General features: G+C 37.6%; 1 pseudogene; it reads right to left on the minus strand.

The window, feature by feature from the left end:
* Positions 1-17,309, minus strand: part of LOC149152306 (protein-tyrosine-phosphatase MKP1-like) — a 46,521-nt pseudogene extending 29,212 nt beyond the window's left edge.
* Positions 17,310-18,012: the final 703 nt, after the last annotated feature.

Below are 18,012 nucleotides of genomic sequence, written 5' to 3' on the forward strand. Positions count from 1 at the left end.
CAAAGCACATTAGGAGGCATGTTGTGTGTACCATGGAAACATGGTCGTAGGGGTTGAAAGGCGATGCGAATCTACCACTAACCAGCCTAATGCTGGCAGAGAACCCTGTCTTTTGTCAAGTTCACCACTAACTCGATTTCACTGAGAGGATTTTAATATGAAGTAGTTGGAACACTCGTTGCCTACCTTGAATATTCTCAGATCGAAATGAATGTCCATTTCCCTAATTGAACCAGCCAGATATAGCCCCTACCCATCATTATCAATTGCTGCATGGCATGCCTTGTCGTACTTATTCTCTTTAGGGCATGGATTTTCTCTCTTGCTTGAGGGACAAAGTGGTTGTTTTCTTACTGGCTATGACAACTAGCTATAAGCAATTACAAGAGGTGTGGAAATATGGAAAGGAATAATTACATCTATAGCTGATATACCTTATATCTATTAGTGTAAAAAGGAGGAAATGGACCTAGACTAAAGCTAGCCTAGTTAATAATACAATAGAGATTTCAAATGAGATCATAGTAGGTAGTCCCAGCTAGCAAGAGTCCTTACTAATCTAAGTGTCTTTCATGTAAGGAAATGGGATAGATACAACACCTCCCTCTATTAGCAGGTATGTTGGCTTGGAAGGGGAATTATCTGCTCATAAACTTTGAATGGGTGGAGAATAAGTTAGGGGAATTATGATGGTGGGTGCTATCTACTACTTTATGTTTAGAACCAACAGAACTGACAGAAATGGATTTTACTCTAAGGCTTGAACAAATATATGAACTTAGTGCATGGACAAAGCTATAATACCATATGGAAGTCCATATGGCAAGTACTTAATCCTGTGGGTCTTAAACTCGTCTGCAACCTCCTTACTATTAACATCAACATGTAACACACATAGAATCACAACTTGCTTCCTGGGATCATGGGATCTAGAACAGGTCACTTTGAAGAACAACTGGGCTTGGGGTGGGAATTACCCTTACTTGATTACTTACCTACCTAACTTACTCACTTACTAGGGCACGTAGGAACCTGAATAGATCTAGTCCCTTATTCTTCATGTAGTGGAAGTCTCCATTGCCTGTTGAGATTGGTGGCTTCTTACGAGCGAGCAAATCAATGGAACTTACTTCTCGACAGACTTATTGGAATTAGATTGAATATTTGACTGGGAGGGGAACTTATTTATCCTTCCTCTCAGCTATGGAAGTGGGAAAGGGTGCAAGGGCGTATAACAACTAACTCGTGGAGGGTGGAAATTAACAACCAACTACTATTGTGAAAGGATCATGGGTAGTGCTGCTGTTGTGAAGGTCTGTTGAGGTAGTTGAGGGAAACTGTGTTCTGTCCAGGGTAAAAATATATTGCTATCATGGAGTGGCCAACTCCAAAGAATTTGAATGAGGTCAAATCATTCATGGGAATAGAAAGCTATTACAGAAGGTTCACCAGGAACTTCTCCAAGATTGGCTATCCTATCACTTATTTGTAATGGAAAGGAAAGAAGTTTGAATGGATTGACGAGTTTGCAACCAACTTTGATCAATTGAATCAATTACTTACCAATGCACCAATTTTAAGGATTGTAGATCCCGATAAGGACTTTGTGGTTTGTACAAATGCCTGTAAGGAAGGAAGGTGGAGTCCTAATGTAGGAAGGGATGGTGGTTTTCTATGAATCATGTAAGTTGAATGAGAATGAGAAGAATTATGTAACTCATGATCTTGATTTAGTAGCTATCATTCATGCATTGAAGATGTGGAGACATTATCTCCTTGGCAGGAAGTTCATTTTGATGAGTGATCATAGTGGACTAAGGTCCATGTTTGACAAACCTAACTTGAATGCAAAGAAAGGTTGGATACTCCTAGTAAGTTTGATTTTGAAATTAGGTACATCAAAGGAAAAGAGAATCGGGTTGTAGATGCACTTAGTAGGAAAATACAGGGGAATCATATTTTAGCTATGAGCTCTTATGGGACATATTTGAGAGAGTATATCTTACATGTAGGGCATCATAAAGAGAGGTACAAGAAATGATCCAAATTGGATCCATGAAAATTAGCAAAGAGCTATGACTGTATCAAATCAAGAAATACTTCAAAATTTATGAACAAAGAGCTATCAGGAAGACCTTTGGACAGTGGCAGTTTGTAGCCAGCAAGGAATGGCGAGGACCTCAGTTAAAGTGCGTTGACTGAGGCCCATGGAGACCGCACAGGATGCAAACTGGCAGTTAGGAAGCCTAGATCAGAAAATGGAGGTCATTTCATCGCTAGGAAAAACCCCTCGAGAAGGAAAAGCCTCGAGCAATTAGTCACATGGGAAGTCGGGAAACCGTAGGGAAAGTGCTAAGGTGAAAGGCGAGTCCCGTGCTCCAAAACCGGAGGAATATCAGAGGCATATTGGGAAGTAAGCGGATTTGGCAGGAGGACGAGCGATTTCATACATTGCGCGATGCATGTCCAATGGATGAGAGAGAAAACCGCCTCTCATCGCAGGCTAATGGTCGAGCTAGTCAGCGGCGCGATAAGAGCGAACACCGTAGGATCTGGGGGGCTCTAGATTTGACGACGGAGATTGCGCCTGATGGGAAATTGGATTTGACGGGGGAATTAAGACGCGGCATATAAAAGTCTGAAGTCTGATTTGATCACTGAGTTGACGGATGAATCATTTCACAACGTAACCGAAATACCGAATCATTGAGGAAGAGCTAGCACAGCTTGTGAGAAGACAAGTGGCCGCTTTCCTGTGAGACGTTGGCGATGACGCAGAGGCAGGGAACTCCAAGCGAAAAACAACAGGCGATTCGAAGGGGCAGAAGAGGAAGCGAACAATCAAAAACAAATTGGATTTAAGCTGTGAATAGACAGAGAACATAATGAGGAAGAACCAGAGAAGGGAACAATGAAAAAAAGGAGGCGAAAGAGACAGTGAAGCAAGAGGAAGAAAAACATATAGCCGAGCTGACCTACAGTGTAAGGCAACATTGAGTAGATAGAAGGCTTAAGAGGTTCGAGAAATCCCTGTGAGGATTTGTCAGGAATTGAGTACCACATTGGGCTCCTCCCATTAAAGACCATAGAGGCTAAGATTTGGTAAGGAAAGAATCTATGCACTCTAGTGGCTTGGGGAATCCAAAAACCACCCTACCAAGCATTATCTGTTCCAGGAGACTCAAGTTGAGATCCTCATTGTAAATCTTTGCTTTAAAAACACAATAAAAGAAGGCCACCACTGAAGCTAGATCGGAGACGTAGCCTTGGAGAATAAGGTGAACTCCTTATTAATGTGTTGTGCTCTTGTATTTGCTTACTATGTTTCCCTTACTGTTTTCCATTTTCCAGTGTCTGTGTATTTTGCAATCTGATCGATCCGTTGCCTAAAATAACATAGACACACATCATCACATGAGTCTGTAATACCTTCATTCATTAATTATTTAACTGAGATCACTCACGAGTGATTTTCAGATCAAGTGGTATTAGAGCTTTAGGCTACTAAGGATAGACAAGCTTGTGTTGGATTTAGCTGTTGAATGCTAACTAGATCAAAGCTCAAATCAGGAGAAGGAGAGTTGGTCGAAACTAATCCTGAAATTGGGAGAGTCTATCCTCAGAAGACAATGTCAGAGGAAGGTTCTATGGGGCCAGATCCTCAATTCATAGATAGTTTCCTAGCCATAAATTCCATGGTAGAGGAAATGTATAGGGACTTTAGAAAACACAAGGATGAAGATTCATCAGGCTCTAAACAAGACAAAGGAGAAGATGAGTCTCACTTCCATGACCACTCAAAAGGCAAAGGGAAAGAGGAAAGCTTTCTCACACCTCCTAATAGCACTGAACACAAAAAGAAAGCATCTTTGATCAAACTAGATGTTAAATTTGATTTACCTATATATGATAGAGAGTCGAATGCAGAAAATCTGGACAATTGGATTAGACAAATTGATGTTTATTGCAGAGTCTAGAATATCGATTCAGACAAGAGCAAGATTCAGCTGGCAAGCCTACGCCTTGGAAGCATTGCCTTGGTTTGGTGGGAAGGCAAGACCCAAGATGACATGAAGAGACATGGTAAGACTATCTCTGTCTAGAGTGAATTTGTTTCTGCAATCAAAAAGCAGTTCTATCCATTGGCCTACATGTAACAAGCCATGATGAGCTGGCAAACTCTTCGACAGTTGAAAGGGAAAAGTGTAGAAGGGTACACTCAAGAATTTAGAAAGAGAGCATTGATTCTAGGAATCTCATTAGACTCACCTGAGACTCTATTGAAGTACATTGGTGGTCTACACAGCTACATGAGGCACACTATCCTCATGTTTAATCCCACTAGTATAGATGAGGTATCTGTAGAAGCTAGAGGAAAGAATGGAAGTCAAAAGTTGGGGGATCATCTCAACCCACTGCAAGCAAGAATAACGAGAAAAGAAAGAAAAAAGTGGAAAGCAAGGAAGGCTAACACTGCACAGAAAAGCAAGGCTTCATGTACTCACTGTAAAAAGGATGGGCATGATGATGAGCACTGTTGGATTCTGCATCCAGAGTTGAGACCTAAGAAGTTCGAGGGCAAGAAGAAGAAGACTGCTGCAGCTATTCAAAAAGATTTGGGGTTAGACTCAGGAGATGAAACAACCATTGCAGCCACAGGTATGAAAGGTAAGAATTCTGAAGCATCTACTAGTAATTATGCACAATCTACTATTGATGAAGAAAATGAGAGAAAAAGACATGAGCTTTTTCATATTCGAGTTATTTCCAATAATCAAAAGATTGATACTTTGTTCGATAGTGGCTCACAAGTAAATTTAATTTCTGAAGCAATTGTAAAGAATTTGGGATTAGTTACTACACCTCACAAGAAACCATACCCATTAGGATGGTTAAATGATAAAGCACAACTACAAGTGACTAGACAATGCAAACTCAAGTTTTCTTTTGGGTTAGAATTTGTAGATGAGGTTGAGTTAGACATAATTCCTTTGGATATATGTGGGATTGTTTTAGGAAGTCCTTACTTGTATGACAGAAAAGCTATTTTCTATAGAGTTGAGAACAAGTATCTACTTGTTAAATATGGAATCTAATACTTTGTAAGATCTCATAAGCTCAAGAATAATTATACTCTCATAAACTCAGGGCAGATGAAACGAATGATAAATTCATGCAAAAAATTCTTACTGATGGTTGTAAAGGAAAAGAAACATGATAAAACCAATGTATTTGAGGGCTATAATGCTAAACAACAAGCTGATTTAGAAAAGGTTGTTTCAGAGTATGATATCTTGTCTCAAGAACCTAAAGGTCTGCCACCCAAAAAGGAAATAGTGCATGATATTATTTTGCAGCAAGATGCTCCATTGCCTAACATTGGAATGTATAGGTTGTCCACTTTAAAGAACGCAGGAATCAAGAAGCAGGTGCAGGAGTTGCTCGAGAAGGGGTTCATCAGACTTAACATATCGCCATGTGGGTCACCAATCGTTTTGGTGAGAAAGAAAGATGGCTCGTGGAGAATGTGCAGTGATTACCGAGCACTGAATAAGATAACAATAAAAAATCATTATCCCCTTCCTCACATAGATGATCTTTTAGATCAATTGAAAGAAGTTGTTTATTTCTCCAAGTTAGACTTGCATAGTGGATACCATCAGGTCAGAGTTGCAGAATAAGATGCATGGAAGACTAATTTCAAAATAAAGCAGGGATTGTATGAGTGGCTGGTTATGCCTCTTGGCTTAACTAATGCTCCTACTACTTTCATGAGATTAATGAATGATGTACTCAGACCTTTTCTTGATGATTTTGTTATTGTGTATGTGGATGACATTCTGATATTTAGCAAAACGTGGGAAGAACACTTAAAGCATGTTAAGCAGACACTAGATGTTTTGAAAAGAGAAAAAATTTATGTTAAACTCTTAAAATGTGAATTTGGCAAAACATCTCTGAATTATTTGGGTCATATAGTAGGGGGTGGTGAATTGAAGATAGATCCCTCTAAGGTGGTAGTCATTATAAACTGGCCTAAACCCAAATCTTCTACAAAAGTTAGGAGCTCCTTAGGAGCAACACAATATTGGAGAAAGTTCATTTCTAACTTTTCCTTAATTGTAGCTCCCTTACATGCTTTAACATGATTGAACAAGGTGTTTCAGTGGGGAGGCAAACAACAGAAAGCCTTCGACACCTTGAAAGAAAAGATTAGTACAATACCTACACTAGCACTGCCTAATCTTCAAAGACCATTTGAGATCCAAACACATGCCAGTGACTATGCCATGGGAGCAGTGCTGACACAGCATGGTAAACCCATATGTTATCATTCTGAGACATTTAATTCTGCAGTGGTTAACTATCCTACATATGATAAAGAATTGTATGCATTAATACAGAGTGTGAAAAAGTGGAAACATTACTTAATGGGCAAAGAGACAATGATACATACTGATCATCAACCACTTCAATATCTACACTCCCAAACTAAGTTGCAGCAATCAAGGAACTATAGATGGATGGGTTTTCTACAACAGTTTCATTTAGTCATCAGATATAAAAGGGGCATACACAATAAAGTTGCAGATATGTTATCTAGACCCATCATAAATGCATCTACTATACTTAAGCATAATTCTGTGTTACATGAGAGCTACATTGAACAATATGCTCAAGATATAGACTTTAAAGATGTATATGCAACTTTAAGTCAAGGAAAATGAGTAGAAGAATTGGATTATCATGTAAAGGACCGACTCTTATACCATTGTGGGAAGTTATGCATTCCACAAACTAAAAGAGTAAATATAATTCGAGAAGCACACATTTCTCTAATATCGGGTCACTTTGGGGTAAGTAAAACAGTTGCACAGTTGCAAAGATTTTGTTATTGGCCAAAAATGAATGAGACAGTTTCTGGATATGTAAGAGGGTGTACTATGTGTGCTAAAAGCAAGCCCAACAATAGAAAACTAGGTTTGTACACTCCATTACCAGTTCCTTCGCACCCTTGGGAAAGTGTTTCCATGGATTTTGTTGGAGGACTTCCTAAATCTAGGAAAGTTCATGATTATCTATATGTTGTTGTGGATAGGTTCAACAAAATGTGTATTTTTATACCTTGTAATAAACAGATTACAGCTGAACAAACTACAAAACTATTTTTTGAACATGTATGGGTTCATTTTGGATTACCCACTTCCATTGTATCTGATCGAGACACCCGATTTGTGGGGAAGTTTTGGTCAAATATGTGGGAACCGATGGACACCAAACTGAAGAAAAGCACAACTTTTCATCCACAAACTAATGGCCAGACAAAAGTAGTTAACATGACAGTGATCTAGTTGCTCAAGGGATACTGCAGCAAGCATCCTAAGCTTTGGGATGAACATTTATGTCAGGTGTAGCATGCTTACAACAGAGCAAACCATTATTTTACACAGAGATCTCCTTTTGAGACCTGTTTTGGTTTCAAACCAAGGTCTCCTTTGGATCTTGTCTTTGGTAAAGACACCACAGTTGAGGGACACAGTGATGTGGACAGGGAAACTAGGTTCATTGAACAAATCCAAGAGATCCACCAGGTAGTACAGGGACAACTAGAAAAGAGCCAAGCCAAATACAAGGCAAGGCATGACAAGCATCGGATGAAGCATAGTTTCCAAGTTGGTGACCAAGTCTGGCTATATATCAACAAGGACAGGATGCAAGGTGAAGGTAAAACGCTAAAGCCTATTAGGTATGGACCCTTCAAGATACTTGAGAGGATTGGTGAGAATGCTTTTTGCCTTGATCTACCAGCTTACATGCACATCTACTCAGTCGTAAATGCAGATTGCTTGAGATTGTTTGAACCTTCTCTAATTGAGGATCCTGAAGAGCAGAGTCAATTGCCTTCTATTGATGACCTGCTACCTGAATATCTTAATGAATTGTAGGAAGACACAGTTCTGGACAGGAAGGTGAGGACGACACACAAAGGAGATGTTGAGTACCTCATAATTGGGCTCAAGGGTTCAAAGCTGAGCAGTGCAAAGTGGATAGAGATTGGACAAGTGAGACAATTGTACCCTCACTTAGTCGATGCTTGAAAACCAAATTTTGGTGGTCCAAAGCTTTTTCAGTGGGAAGGTCGTGATCTGAATTGGATCCATGAAAATTGGCAAGGTGCTATGACTGTATCAAATTAGGACAGACTTCAAAATTTATGAACAAAGATATATTAGGAAGACCTCTGGACAGTCGCAGTTTGTAGCCAGTAAGGAACGACGAGGACCATGGTCAAAGCGCGCTGACTGAGGCCCATGGAGACCGTGCAAGACACAAACTGGCAGTTAGGAAGTCCAGATCGGAAAACGGAGGCCGTTTCTGATGTGCGATTAGCGCTAATCGCACATCACTGGGAAAAACCCCTCGAGAAGGAAAAGTCCCGAGCGCTTGGTCGCATGGGAAGCCGAGAAACTGTAGGCAAAGTGCTAAGGCAAAAGGTGGGTCTCGTGCTCCAAAACTCGCGGAATATCATAGGCATATTGGGCAGTAAGTTGATTTGGCAAGATGACAAGTGATTCCATACATTGCACGACGCGTGTCCAGCGGATGAGAGAGAAAACCTCCTCTCATCACGAGCTAACGGTCGAGCTAGTTAACCGTGTGATAAGAGTGAACACTGTAGGATCTGGGGGGCTCCAGATCTGACATCGGAGATTGCGCTCGATGGGAAACAGGATTTGACGGGGAATTAAGCCGTGGCATATAAAAGTTTGAAGTCCGATTTGACCACTGAGTTGGTGGATCATTTCACAACGTAACCGAAATATCGAACCATTGAGGAAGAGCTGGCACAGTTCGTGAGAAGACAAGTGGTCACTTCCCTGTGAGACGTTGGCGATGATGCAGAGGCAGGGAACTCCAAGCAAATAGCAGCAGGCGATCTGAAGGGGTGGAAGAGGAAGCAAACAGTCAAGGAAAAATTGGCTTTAAGCCATGAATAGATAGAGAACAGAGCGAGGAAGAACCAGAGAAGGGAACAATGAAAAAAAGGGGACGAAAGAAACAGTGAAGCAAGAGGCAGAAAAACAGAGAGCCAAGTTGACCTATAATGTAAGGTAGCATCGAGCAAACAGAAGGCTTGAGAGGTTCAATCAATCCCTGTGAGGATCTGTCAGGAATTGAGTACCACATTGGGCTCCTCCCATTAAAGACCAGAGAGGTCAAGATTTAGTAAGGAAAGAGTCTGTGCACTCTAGTGGCTTGGGGAATCCAAAAACCACCCTACCAAGCATTATCTGTTCCAGGAGATGCAAGTTGAGCTCCTCATTGTCAATCTTTGCTTTAAAGACACAATAAAAGAAGGCCATCACTGAAGCTGGACCGGAGATGTAGCCCTGGAGAATAAGGCGAACTCCTTATTAATGTGTTGTGTTCTTGTATTTCCTTACTGTGTTTCCCTTACTGTTTTCCATTTTCCAGTGTCTGTGTATTTTGCAATCTGATTGATCCGTTGCCTAAAATAACATAGACACACACCAGCACATGAGTCTGTAATACCTTCATTCATTAATTATTTAACTGAGATCACTCACGAGTGATTTTCAGATCAAGAAATTGAATCAAAGATTGCCGCAACAAGGTGAGGGTGATAAGGATGAGGAGTATCACCTCACAACATATGGCTTGGTTAGATTTAGGAGCAGGATCTATGTGCCTGATAGTAGTGAATTGAAGAAGCTTATTTTGAGAGAGTTTCATGTCAAGCCATATTTAGGCCATCTAGGATATTAGAAGAATTTGAAAACCATTAAGAATTTCTACTATTGGCCTAATTTGAAGAAAGAGGTGGCTGAATTTGTTGCTAAGTGCTTGGACTGTCAACAGGTGAAAGTTGAATGCAAGCATCCAGTTGGTTTGTTGCAACCTATTCTGATTCCGAAATGGAAATGGGAGGTTATTTCCATGGATTTCATTACAGGATTTCCAAGCACATCAAGGAACCATGACTCCATCATGGTTATGGTTGACATGATAAGCAAGGTAGCTCACCTCATTGCAATAAAGTCTACTAATTCAATTATTGAAGTGGTTCAAATCTTCATTAACAAAATAGTGAGGTTGCATGGAGTTCCCAAGAGGATTATATTAGATAGAGATGCCAAGTTCACTTCCAGTTTTGGAAGGAATTATTTACAATATTGGAGACACAACTAGCCTTAAGTACAACTTATCATCCACAAACATATGAGAAGAGAGAGAGAATCAATAAGATCCTTGAGGATATGTTGAGGATGTATGTCTTGCATCAACAAAGGAAGTGGGAGGAGTATCTTCCACTCATGGAGTTTCATTATAATAATGAGTATCAAGAATCCTTGAAGATGAGTTCATTTGAGGCTCTCTATGGGAGGAGTTGTAATACTCCTATCAGTTGGAGTGATCTAGTGAGTAGGGTGCTAATTGGACCTGATATGTTGAGAAGATTGAGTAAGAGATGCAGGTTATCAAAAAGAATTTGATGACAACTCAAGATAGGCAAAAGAGTTATGCATATCAACATAGAGTATTCAAGGAGTTTCAGGTTGGCAAGCATGTGTACTTTCATATAAAGCTAAAGAAAAGCTCCTTGAAGATTGGATCATGTGCCAAGTTGGAACCTTGTTATTGTGAACCCTTTGAAATCCTTGAAAGGATTGGACTAGTGGCATATAGGATTGCTTTGTCTCCATTAGTGAAAATCCATGATGTTTTTCCTATTTCTCTACTTAAAATACATGTACGAGATTTTGATCATATGATTGATTGGCCTATATTGCAGGTTGAACCAGAAGGAGAGTTCGAGCCAGAGCCTCAATGCATCCTACAGTAGAAGAAGCTCGTGCTTCAAAACCTAGAAATAGAGCAATTTAAAGTGCAATGGAAGCACTTTGGGTTTGGGGAAGCTACATGGGAGATGACTGATCAAATGTGGGAATTATATTCTCCTTTATTTTCTAGTTGAAGAAAATGTGCCTAGGTATATATCTATCTGTGTGAGTGTGTCATTATAAATATTGTATCGAACTGTGTTTATAAAGCTCCAATAAGCAGTATGTTTGTCATGTTTTCAATAATTTTGTCTTGTCATAAGAGTCATAGAACACCGAGGATAGTGTTCCCCCAAAGGGGAGGGGTTTGTAACAACCCTGGGTTGATTTTCCATGTAAATAAATAATGTATGGACATTATAAAAGAAAAAATCAAACCAAGGTCATGGGACACATATTCCAAGCTGAATGAGGGGAAAAACATTACATTGGGATTCACTTGTGGTTAATTATTTATTTATTGGCTATGGAAATTGGCATTGTCATTGGCAAGAGGCAAAAGGAAATAAATGGAAAATTATTTATTATAGGCTAGCAAGGACATGTGGAAAAATGAAAAAGAAATAAAAGGAAATGAAAGAAATTCCACTTTAGTAGGTGGGGAAGAGGAAGAGACAAGAAAAGGAGAAAAATCATAAAAGAAAATGCATGCAAGGAAAAATTAAGGAAAAAGGAAAAGGAAAAAAAAAGAAATTAGCGAGAGAGAGAGAGAACATTATAGCATTCTTTTGGGGAAAAAGAGAGGAGAAGAGGAGAGAGACCACTTGGAGCACAAGGAGCACAAGCAAGACATAAGCAAGAGACAAGAAAGGAAAGCAAGTAGCGCAAGAGGAATTTGTGTGGTAGCCAACAAGAAGATTTGGAACAACAACTAGCAAGGGAAGAAAAGAACAGAGAAAAGAGCAACCAACAGGAGGATTTTGTAGGTAACATCGTGCATGTTTGATTATCTTGTTGGGATTTGAATGCATGGTTCATGCATTGGTTTGTTGGTCATTTTCTCTATCAATGGCATGTGACTTTTCGGGATTGACAATTACATTCAACCTTGCCTTATGCCATTTCTTGGATAACCATGATGTAGTGGGTTCCTTGTTTGGTTGAGATTTGGATGCCAATAGATTTTGGATCCTAGTTGAGGTGGTATTAGGAAAATCCCAAGGGTTGAAGGTGGAGATAGTTTTTCGTTGGGTGAGCCTTTGACTGGTGGGTGGAGACAGGAAAATTCCTCTGGGTATGGTGAAGAAATCCCGAGGCATCCAAGCTTGTATTGGTTTGGTGATTTTTGGACCTTACTTTAGGTGAAAGCACTATGGTATGAGGGTGGAGTGGTTTTCCTATGGATTCCCTGTATGGTTATGTATTTGTTTATCCCATGCGATCCCAAATTCAGGCTTGGAATATGGTACTGGGGTGATTGGGCTAGAAGAAAGGATTGGTTCAACCCCTATCTATGGTCGGGGTGCGTGAAAGTGCCTGACCTGGTTGGCACTATGCATATATTAATGTGCATTCTTCTTTAATGAAGATCAGTGAGCATAATTTTTTGGTTTAATGTGTGATTATGTGACTGGTTTGTCATGGCTTCATTCTAGTTAAATTATAGTTACATGCATGGTATATTTATTATTATATCAATTTCTCTTATTATTAATGTTGCTCATGGTTGATAGACTCTTAGATGTTTTATATGGATGTATGAGCTAATCTATGTTATTGTAGCTAGTATAAGAGGGAAGCAAGCCTTTTTTATGAACATTTGATTAAACTAATGAAAACAATGAACAAACTATGCATCCAAACCTACAGGAACTTTGGTCACAACATGTTTGTAAAAATAAATAACCTGTACTGTGCTTGAGTAAGAGAAAAACTTAGAAAAAAACATGAAGATTAAGGAACCTTCTTGGCATAATTTTGGAAAAATATGGGAAGTTGGCTTGTAGGCTAGCCCTAAAATTCTGGAACAAGGTTCATGGCCACACTCTATTAACGAGGAAATTTAGACCACAACCACACGGAGGATGGGTTGTGCATATGGATGGAAGCCTTTGGCCACACTCACAGACCTGCATGTGTGTGGTTAGGAAGTAAATTTAGGGTAGAGAATGGTTCTAGCTAAGGGAAATTATCGCCAAGGAAAATTGGCCTGATAAGAGTGTGATCATGTGTCTCTGGGTGGCTGCAGCAAGTATTTGACAAGTAGACCCCATTTTCATAACTAAATCTTGGAGGTTGGGTCATGCATAGTAACTCTTAGCTCATATTTACCCTAGTAAGTATGAAGAAGTAGGTAAATGTGGGGTGGGGTGTTACACTAATCTTCACCATGTAAAATGTGCTATTTGGAAATGGTTGAAAGAAAATTATCTCCCATGGGGACAAGAAAGAAGAGAATTGGTGACCCAGTTAGAAGAACACCACAAACTTATATATTTAGTGATAGTGGAAAAGGAGCATCTAAAAAAGAAAGGGGAGATGACTAGAGATATCTTCTTAGAAATCAGAAAAGAAGAATATTTTGGCGACTAAATTCAAGAAGTGTGTTGGGGAACTTATATGTGTTATAATTCCAACATCAAATTATCAATCCGGGGTCGTAAGACTTAGAGGCACGAGCGCAGGTAACAAGGGATTAGAGCATCTAACCTAAACTAGAGTGAGAAATCAATTTATTGTCTAAGTACAAAATTTCTATTTATAGTTTGAAACTAATAAATTGAGGAAAACATGCTCAAACAATACGAATAATAAATTCTAATTACTGTGCAAATGAAACTAACTTTAATTAATCATAAACCAAACAATACAAATTACTGTTCAAATCTAAATGGAAATCTCAATCTAAATAATAAGATCTATTTAATCTAAGTACAAGAATCTTAAATCAATCTAGATTAATTTAAAATTATACCAAACTTATGCTGAATCTTAATTCCAATAAAATTCACTCTCTTCAAACGATCTTAAACTAAGGCAATGGACAAACAAGACTTCAACTAATCTAATTCCTGGGATGCATAAAACAAATAAAATAAGCATTCAAACTAACCTCTATCATCACTCCACAATTGCTTAAAGGAAACTAAGTAAACCAAGATTCTAATTGACATGCTTTCAGATCTAAAACACTGCAAAATAAGAAACTATTTTATCCTTGGATTAATTTAATCAAACTCAAGAAATAATTGAAACATAAGCACATTGACTAATGGTTCTACCAATAACTAATTACAATTATAATGGATTTCAAAACTAAACTACAACTCCAAACAATGATTTAATGGTTTTATTGCATTGATTTCAAATACTTTATTGCCAAAACACAATGTTATAAGAAATTATAGTGAATCAGTGAGGTACAAAATCGCTGATATATCAATTTTAATTTAGATTTGAAAACAAAGTTATTTATCTCTTTGTTTATCCAATTAAAAAGCACTTTTGAGTATTCCAATTGTAAACCTGTAATAAAGGGATTATTTATGCAATACAATTGTTGATCAAGACAATTTGTTAGTTTGCAATGAGTTGGAGATGATATGTCTATTTAATTTCAAGAAAAGAAAGTACAAAATCAGAATTAAGAGATCTAATTAACAAATGATTTCAAAATAAAATCCCTACATCTAGATCTATCCTATGATGTTTTACAAAACTTGCTTCTAGGCAGTGGTGGGCTCCTGCCACTCTGGGAGAAATTAATTCAATGCTTTTAAAAATCAAAAACCATGATCACTTACATAATCGTAAGTACAAAATCGGAATTATGTATGAAAGTTTCAGAAAAAACGTAAGTTTGAATTAATGCAATGTTCTTAATAATCAAAACAAATCATAATAATAATAAAAATTTAATTGTTGAATCAAAATTATACATCATCATCAAATGTTTTCTTATGAATTCAAACTCATGTGCAGCATTCAAACTGCCTTAAACAAAAAAAAATAATTACTTAACAATCTTCTCCCTGCTCCTATCTCCTGTGCAACGCACCATACATGTGTATGCGCAGCAAACCACACATATGCGTATCATCGAGCTACCCTATATAGAAAAAATAAAAAAATCATACACATGCATCCTCTCTCTCATTTACAAAACCATCATGATTTAAAGAGTTCAGATGGTGTAACAAATCAGAGAGGTGGTTAAGGGAAATAAAGTAAGGAATGGATCAAGGCCACATAAAGTAGAAAAGCGTTGGAGTTTAGCTAAATAAGAATCTTCTGTAACATGCAACCAGCTGGCCCAATTGTGGCTAACCCATGTGGCTGACCTGCAACCGTTCAGATCTGAACTCGTTCGGGTCCGAAACTGTTCACCGTTCAACGATTATGTATTTAAGCAGAAAATTCAACTCTATAAAATTCAATATGGAAAAAATTTGATATTATATATCTTACAAATACTTAAAATTCTTTTTTTAAATATTGGATTTATCTTTTTTTTTTTTTTTTCTTCTATTTTTTTATAAGTCTTATCCATTGTAAATGAATTTTGCCATTTTATAATTTTTTGTAATATAGAAGTTACTGTGTTTCTATTTTTTTTATAAAAGTTGTGGATTTGGAAGCTTACCATTTTATATCTTTTATAATAATGAATTTTTCCATTTTATAATTTTTTGTAATATAGAAGTCACTGTTTTTCTATTTACTTCTGTATAAAAATTGTGGATTTGGAAGCTTACCATTTTATATGTTTTATAATTTTTTATAATATTGATTTATCTTTTTTATTTTTATAGGAGTTATTCATTTAACACGATATAGAAATTAGATTTTTTCTTTTTATAAAAAAGGTACCAATTTGCAACCAATTCATTATTTCATAATTCTATTTTAATAATTCTTGTTAAAAGAAAAGTTATATTTCTTTTAGTTATAAAATGACATCTTGCATTATCATTTATTAACCATAAAATTTATTAACCATAATCTTATGCCATTTTATGGATCTGAAAGGGCTTTGAACTGTGTATGAAAATCTAAATCTCTAATTACTAAGTTGTTGAGAAATTCCCAATAAAATTCTTATTACATAAAATAAGATCTTAACCATAATCTTTGCCATTTCATAGATCCGAAAAGTTTTTGAACTGTAAATGGAAAGCTAAAAATCTCCGATCAAAATCTGCCTTCACCCCTGCCCCTATCTCTACTACATATCTCTCGGTAAACTAGGTATGCGCTTGCACCCGACTATATCCCTGTTTATGGTTATAAAAATGGAATGAAATTGAAACCAGAGTCTTTGGTGTCGGACGGGGGAAAGCTGGTGCAACGAGTAACGAATTGTTCCGTTGCTTATTAAGGTTGCACCGGGGATCGAAATTGTTACAATTAAAAATCTGCACTGGCCTTAATCCGTTAATCCATGAACCTATAATTGTGAACCTAATATCTAATACACCGTACCGAACTCGAATTGACGTATTAATTCGCAAATCGAATCGAACCGACGAATTTTCGAATTTTTTTCTGCAGTACGGCCGAACTTGGTAACTATGAAGCAGAGTATTCAAGCACTGCTTCTATATTTAAGAATTTAGTAGAGTATTCAAGCACTGCTTCTATATTTAAGAATTGTTTTGACCATAATTTATTCTTGGTGATGAATTTTGATAAACAGTTTCTAAGTTTTTTTCAGCACGGAAAAAGCTAAATTTCTATTAATTCAATATAAGAAAAAACAGTGCATCATAAAACTATTTTGGTATCACATAATTATGCTGAATTTTAACTAACCAAACCATAATAGAGGATGATCTAAACATAGCCCGTGACTACAGACCTCATCAGATAGTTCAGAATCAAATGAAGGCAAAATATGAGGCATTAACAGATAAAACATACTGAAATTAGAGAACCAGCGGAGAAGAGAAATCATAGAATATAGAGCCCTGATACATACCAAATTGGTGGTGAGGAGAGAGTGAGTTATGTACCTGGCATAATAAATTCCTGAATATGATGAGTTTTGTTACCCATGGTTATACTCATCATCCAAACTTCATATTGAGAAGTAAGTCCTTTTTTTGATAGCGCATCAGCCACCTTGTTTTTTTCCTTATCAATATGGGCTATAGAGTAATCCTTTCTGTAATTCCTTATTGCTTCGATCTTGTTCAGCCATCCCAAAAGGTTGATGTTTTTTATGACGTGAATAGAGCGAACATGATCAATTATCACCTTTGAATCCCCAAAAATTTGCAGATCTTGAATGTTGAGAAAGTCACAGAAGGTGAGAAGCCCAGCCAGTGCCATAACCTCAGCTTTGTTATTCGACCCTTTACCTCCGTTCCAATAAATTTCTATTTGCTGACCCTCCATAGGAATTATATAGACACCACATGCACAACATCCATGTTGAGCCACCCCATCAAAATAGGCCCGCGGGACTCCAGAGGGATCCATTGAGAGTGCCTTCTTACCACCCATTCTCAGGGTATTTTTGGAGAAAATTTTAGCATTGAACTGAGAGAGAATGGATTAGAAAACGGAAATATAATTTTCCATTTTTGAATGAAAGATGGCTCTATTCCACCATTTCTAAGTTACCTGAAAGAGGGTATTTTGAACACGATCCAATTCTGGGAATGTCGAGATTCTTCTTAATTTGGTCACAAAATGAAATTTTAATCTATAGGATCTAGTTTAATTGATTCATGAAGAATTTCGGCAATGAAACCCTGCGACAAATGTACTTAGCAAAACCCATTATTAGTAAATCATGACAAAATCATCTTTAATCATAGAAAATTCAAGAAAACTAATGATAATTAACCACACAACATAAGACGTGAATTAGCGAGAAGTTGTGGAATTACGATATGAAATGAGTTAAAAATGTCGAAATTTAGGATATGAAATAGTGGTACTGTGCGATGGAAAAATGGGCATATTCTATGCCTAAAAAAGTGTGGGGTTGAAGGCTAGGGATATGAATACCTCTTTCTTTCATAAGTGGGCTTGGGCGAGATAATTAAAAAATTGAGTTAAGGAATTTGCCCAGAGGGCAGGCCCAAGATCACCTCATTTGAGGATATTAAGGCGGAGGCTTACAATAATTTTCACTCTATAGTGTTGAAACAATACCTCTGGATCAGGATGATGAGTTTCTTCAGGTCATTCGTAAGGTGAT

Source organism: Pinus tabuliformis, chromosome 9 (genome assembly GCF_031772625.1).
Source record: "Pinus tabuliformis cultivar Carrire ecotype Pingquan chromosome 9, CPIR1, whole genome shotgun sequence".
Lineage (NCBI taxonomy): Eukaryota > Viridiplantae > Streptophyta > Pinopsida > Pinales > Pinaceae > Pinus > Pinus tabuliformis.